Here is a 6,000-nt window from a genome sequence, read left to right as displayed (position 1 = left end):
AAAGATTTTAAAGTTTCAAAATCCAAATTCCAAGAAAATATAACTGTAAACATATAAGAGAAACATATTCTATCACAAAAAAACTTGAAAATATGATACAGCAGTCTAAGTCTAGTCTGCTCTATCTAATACTTTTCCAGTTAACATTAGAAAAAAAAATAGTATTATAAATAGTAGTGATATTTTACTAAACTTGCAACTAAACTAATGCTGTGAAAATAAGCATTTGAAAATATATGTATAAACTAAAAATGTTCCTATTAAAAAAAGTAACTTATCATTACTCATGTATAACAAAGTTAAATATAATTATATAAAAATAATGGATTATGTGTAAATGTAAGTTTACACATTAAATACAGTAAATATCCAGAGCTCACCAGTCAGCTGTGTGTCATCCATATCACACTGGAGGAGGGAATAAAGTAATGTATGAATTTGGTCTGTGAATTTATGTTTCTCAAAAGAGGATGTTGTTGACTTTCATCACCCCTGCACATTAAGCAGTTACTACACTAGTCATTACTCATTAAAAAACATTATGACGTGTATGATCAGAAATCCTGGGTGAAGTCCATTTCTCAAGACATTTGACATTTGGGTGAAGTACTATTTTTAGCACACTGACCACAACTAATGACCATGCAAAAGGATGTTGCATCACATCATCAAGTCACGGAAACATAAATGATGAACAGAAATGTAATACGACTTTATCTTAGAGCCTCTACATGAGAATGACTATAATGATAAGTCAACCAGGCTAAACTAAGGGGGGAAAACTCACAATAAAAAAGGTCTTTATCTTCAGAAAATAGTTCTTTATGATAATTTCAGATGTCAGACATATGTAGTGGTGTAAAAAGATCAATATTTGTGGTAAAGAAAAAGTCTCAGAATGGAAATAAAGTATTAGAAACTCTAATGTTTCAAACGTGGACACATAACACCATAAATTACCCACAAATCTACAAACACATTTGTAAATCTTGTTTTTGTTTATAGATCATGTAACATACATTTGACTAATTTCTCGATTTCAGAAAAAAGATATCCCAGATATAACAGAATGCTGTGATTGATTATGTCAAAGGCAGCTAAGGTCCAGTAGTGCATGAGCACACGCAAAGCATCAGCAGCCATTATAGAAGGAAAATCACAATGGCCATGGTTAACAGACTAAAAGAATACAGGAAAGAAATGTATCAAAAGCTAAAATTTATAAAAATGTATCTGAAATCATTTTGTATTCAAATTTGAATTGACTCATGTGGTGCCTGTTCACAGAGTCAGGAACACATAGTTGTGTTCACGCCAAATCAAGAAGGCTGGGTAAACAGGCCCAGAAGGTGTGGAGGTGACTCAGAGTGTCAGATACGACGTTGTAGAAGGACAGAGTGCCAGCAGGCCAGTCCAGAAACACTCCAAGTCGGGTGCAGCCAGCAGAGGGAAGAGGGAGATTGTAGCATATTTTTTCTAAATTTCCAAACTTTTTATACATATAATTAAAACACACATCTGTAATCTCTTCAACCACAGAAGTTTGAAGTATATTTACATACATAACTGAGTTTGTATTTAAGAAACTATGATAATAGACATTAAAACATGATCCAGTCATTGTTATTGTTAGAAAAGCTTATTACATGGCTTCATTCCCTCTGTCAGCCCCCACGGATTTCAGTTCCTGCTCGGTGGTCAACTGACTTTCAGTCTCCTCTACATCGCCTGCGTCCTGACCGCAGCGCAGGAAATGGGGAAGCGAGCTGCAGAGCGCAAAACAACAGGACATGACGTTCCCTCCAAACCTACACTGGTCATCTTTTTCTTTCCTAAATATTCCTTTGTAGCTAACACCCACAGCCACATCTTCACTTTTGCCAGTACTCCACTCCACCTCCCAGTAACAGCGAGCCAGTGAGCTCCTCCCTGCACATAACCTGATGAAAGTAATCGAATCTCTGCGGGAGATCAGGATACGACTGCCTTGCTCCCTGTGTTGCCTTCTTGTTGTCCTCACACAGAGTGAGTTCGATGTTTGCTGTGTCTGGATCCAGTGTGAGATCACAGGCATCTGATGGAGAGAGCAAGACGTGACCATGGTTACAGCTCTTAATCCATTTACAGTATTTGTCGTGGTTCACAAGTTACATTTGCTTATAATTACAAAAATATCTAAAAGGGTGGGCTCAGATTTTTCAAATCTGTCTTACAATACTCACATGCCCATACATACTGCACTGCATCGATAATTTGTTCCTCCTCTCCACACTGACCACAAGTCAATATGAGGCTTCAGCAGTCTGAGTCAGACATATCAAGAAGGTATCTTTTAAAGTTACAGGGCTGGATTTACTAAGGCCTTTGTGCCTGTTTTTGCATATGCATGTCAGGGAGGGTCACACAAATAAAAATAATCACACAAATGCCTCCAGGCGTAAACAGATAGAATTTACACCACCAGTGACAAAGAAGGTTGAAATGTGGAAAGAAACGTGCATTAAATATATGCTTGCATATACAATACCAGTCAAATGTATGGACACACTTTCTTTTTAAAATGAATGGGAAAGTAGGTAAAAACAATTATTACAAACATACATTAAGCAATTAGGCTTTCATTAACGCACACAATATCTGATCATTGTAACACATATAAGTCATGGACCTGGAGTTTTGGTTTGTCAAACATCAAACTTGAATTTGAACCATAAAATCACTACAGACTGCAACTAAACATCTCTGTCTTTATTTATTTATTTTTATTCTAGATCTGAGTACTAGTAACACTTTCTAGGTTACAAAAAAAATTTCAGATTCACTGCTGGGCTGAGAGCTCTCAATGGTGTTTGTTTGTAGAGTTGCTTTATCCCACAATGTGAAACCTAAAGACACAGACCATGTGTTCAAGAAGGAAAAACATGATGTCACATACAGAGATCATATGGATCTTTCAACAAAGACTGGTTAAGATGTAGGAGACTGAAATAATAACAACAGTAATCCTTTCAAAAACAGATAAAAATGTTAAACATATCACAAAAGTGATAAATATGATAAATAAATCAGTAAAAAGATGTTTGAAAAGGGTGGATTTCTAGGCTTTCCATGAAATCATGTTTATATACTTCTGAATTGTTTTTCCAATGAAGGTCTCAAACTGTGGTGTGTTGTAATAAAGTACATTTACTCAAGTACTGTACCTGAGTAATATTTTGAGGTACTTGTCAGTGTGTAGTTGCATCTCTTGTATAAAATCAGCGTTTAGTTTTGTTTCCTTGTCATGTTTCAGATGTTTATGAGTTCGCAGTTCCAACAAAGAGACGTTTCAATTAGGCAAGTAATAACTTTGGTTAATTTTCATACAGGTACATAATAGAAAAAATGATGTTCACAAAGGCACAATGTTAAAGAGGGAAAACATGCATATAGTAAGTGCACACGTGTGTGTATGTTTATATTTTTTATTTATTTAAGAGAGAACAAAAACAGGATTATTGTTTAATTCTAAGCATCAGGTTGGGAGTGTTTGTCTTTACGTTTTTGTTGTTTGTTCAGTGTCTAGCTTTACATGGGGCTTTATTTTATGTAACTGTGCTTTTGGTTTTGTATTTGAATAAATAATATTAAATAAACCAAAACAACAAATAAAGATTTACCTGGGATCAGTTTATCTCTCAGACCATCGTACAACGCTCCTAAGGTAAAAGGTCGACCCAGAGCAGCCATGACATCTGCGGACAGTTCTTCTTCCTGTTGGCAAAAATGAAACAACATACTGCATGTCAATGCACTGTACAACCACACATGAATTAAAGAAGAAGAATTAATTATATAAAACTATGAGAATTTCAACTATAAGCACAATGCATACGACTTTTACAAGATAAAAATACAGAATTAGATATAAATGTAAATATAATTTGTGGTCTGTCACTGTGTAACAGTCTGATTGTGCATTAAGGTACACTGTATGTGCAAAGGACCCTGTATGTTAACATGCTAAACAATGTGTTAAACAAATTAAATTATCAATGTACCAACAGTGTGCTCTCTGGCTAAGAGGTTATGACAGCTGTGCATAATGTATTCTGGCAGCAGTCCTCTCTAAACTTTGTTAAGTTTACTGTTTAACACCATTGTGACATTGTACAGGGAGTGTGGTTGCACCATACAAGTTGCAACTGTGTGAATCATTACATCTGACCTCAGATTGAGACTGAGTTTGAAGAAGAGCATGTAGTTCAACCACATTTTTTCGTGAACTCTTGGTACACTATCACCCAGAGACTGACTTTAGTGGAGCAGCAAACACCAGCACTAACAAATGAGTTTGGCTGACCAACACAACACACCTCAAGTGTGTCCAAACTTTTGACTGGTACTGTATATATATTATTATGTTACAACTTTCTGTCTGTCCATCACACCAGAACAAAAACATCCAATAAAAATTTGGTCACACAAAAAAAAAAAAAAAACAAGGAAAAAGGAAGCAACAGGTGAAACAACAGAGCACCAGAACAAATTAAGATCTCTCACCATGTAGATACAGAGCAGAATTTCCACCAGGGCGGAAGTGGTGAACATCTTGTGTTGACAGTTCTACTCTGTGGCTTCACTGTCAGCATCAACATCACCTTCTGAAATGAGCAGCGTGGTTTGAGGTTCCACCATTATAAATGTTGCGGAAAGCTTGAAGCACGTGTGTGAGAAGCAACAGGAGAGGGGCGGGTCACACACTCCAACACACACAGTCACATACAGTTTCCATTACTTAGAGGACATTACATTGACTTACATTCATTTCCTGGAGACTTACCATAACCTTACCTTACCCTTAAACCCAGTCTGCACCCTAAAATTGAATGATTTACATTATGGGGACTTCACTTTTGTCCCCATAAGAAAGGAGAGTCCCCAGAATGTGATTGTATAAACCAGGGGTTCCCAACTTTTTTTGGTCCATGGACTGTTTTTATATTGATTATGTGTGTGCGGTCAGGGGGCATAATTGTTATGTACACTCCATCATGGGGACAAGATGGACATTAGATGTGTTTGCTTTTTCAGTTTACACATAATGAAACCTGAGTGGAAACGCTGAAAATTCGAAGAAACCTCAAAATATTGTAAAAGAGTTTTTACACTTGGCTGAGCTGGAAAAGTTGCTGTATTGATAAAAGCAACATGTGACAAAGTGCAATACAAACAGACTTAGTAAATAAATGATGAAGTACATGAAGCATGTGACTTAAACGTCACTCAAGAGCTGAAAACATCAGATCTGTGTGGAGCGATGACGAGACTGAAACATTCCTTAAATGAATACATGAAACAAACAGAAATGTCATATTTCCATCATGTTTTCCACATGGTTTTCCATCGTTTGAGCTTCAACTGCCGACCTTTTAATGACAGCATCTTGTTGTGTCCTCTTCAACCCGACGTCACGCTGTGGTGGCCAATCATAGCCGGCTATAAGACTGATCAGAGCTGAAAAACTCATTTTAAAAAAGACAAGAGACAAAGAGAGAGAGAGAGAGAGAGAGAGAGAGAGAGCTGAGCACACCAGCAAGAAAGAGAGAGAGCAGTTAAAGTAAAGTGAGCTAGAGAGTGAATGAAGAGAGGGGCTGTGGTAGATAGAAAGTCGGTGAATCGGTGCCACTAAATTCTACACACTGAATCTTTAAGTTTTCTTTTGCCGATATTCTGGAAATTTTGCAGTACATTTGGATGGTAACCTAGCGAATATGTACTCAAATGCCTTTTGAGAAGACATTTGAAGACGTCACCAAATTGTGACACAGTGCCAGGGTTAGTTATTAGGTACTGATTAACTACTAAAACAACAAATAGCTCTTAAGCCTGTGAAGTTTATCTTTTAACAGAAGAGATTTTGAAGATAGCGATCTGTGCATTTTACTAAAAGAAATTTACTCCAGGAAGTTTAACAAAAAGTCAGCCCCCCCACCTTTCCCAACACTGTAACTACCAACA

This window comes from Thunnus albacares, chromosome 20 (assembly GCF_914725855.1).
Source record: "Thunnus albacares chromosome 20, fThuAlb1.1, whole genome shotgun sequence".
NCBI classification, from domain to species: domain Eukaryota; kingdom Metazoa; phylum Chordata; class Actinopteri; order Scombriformes; family Scombridae; genus Thunnus; species Thunnus albacares.
This window is presented reverse-complemented; position numbering follows the sequence as displayed.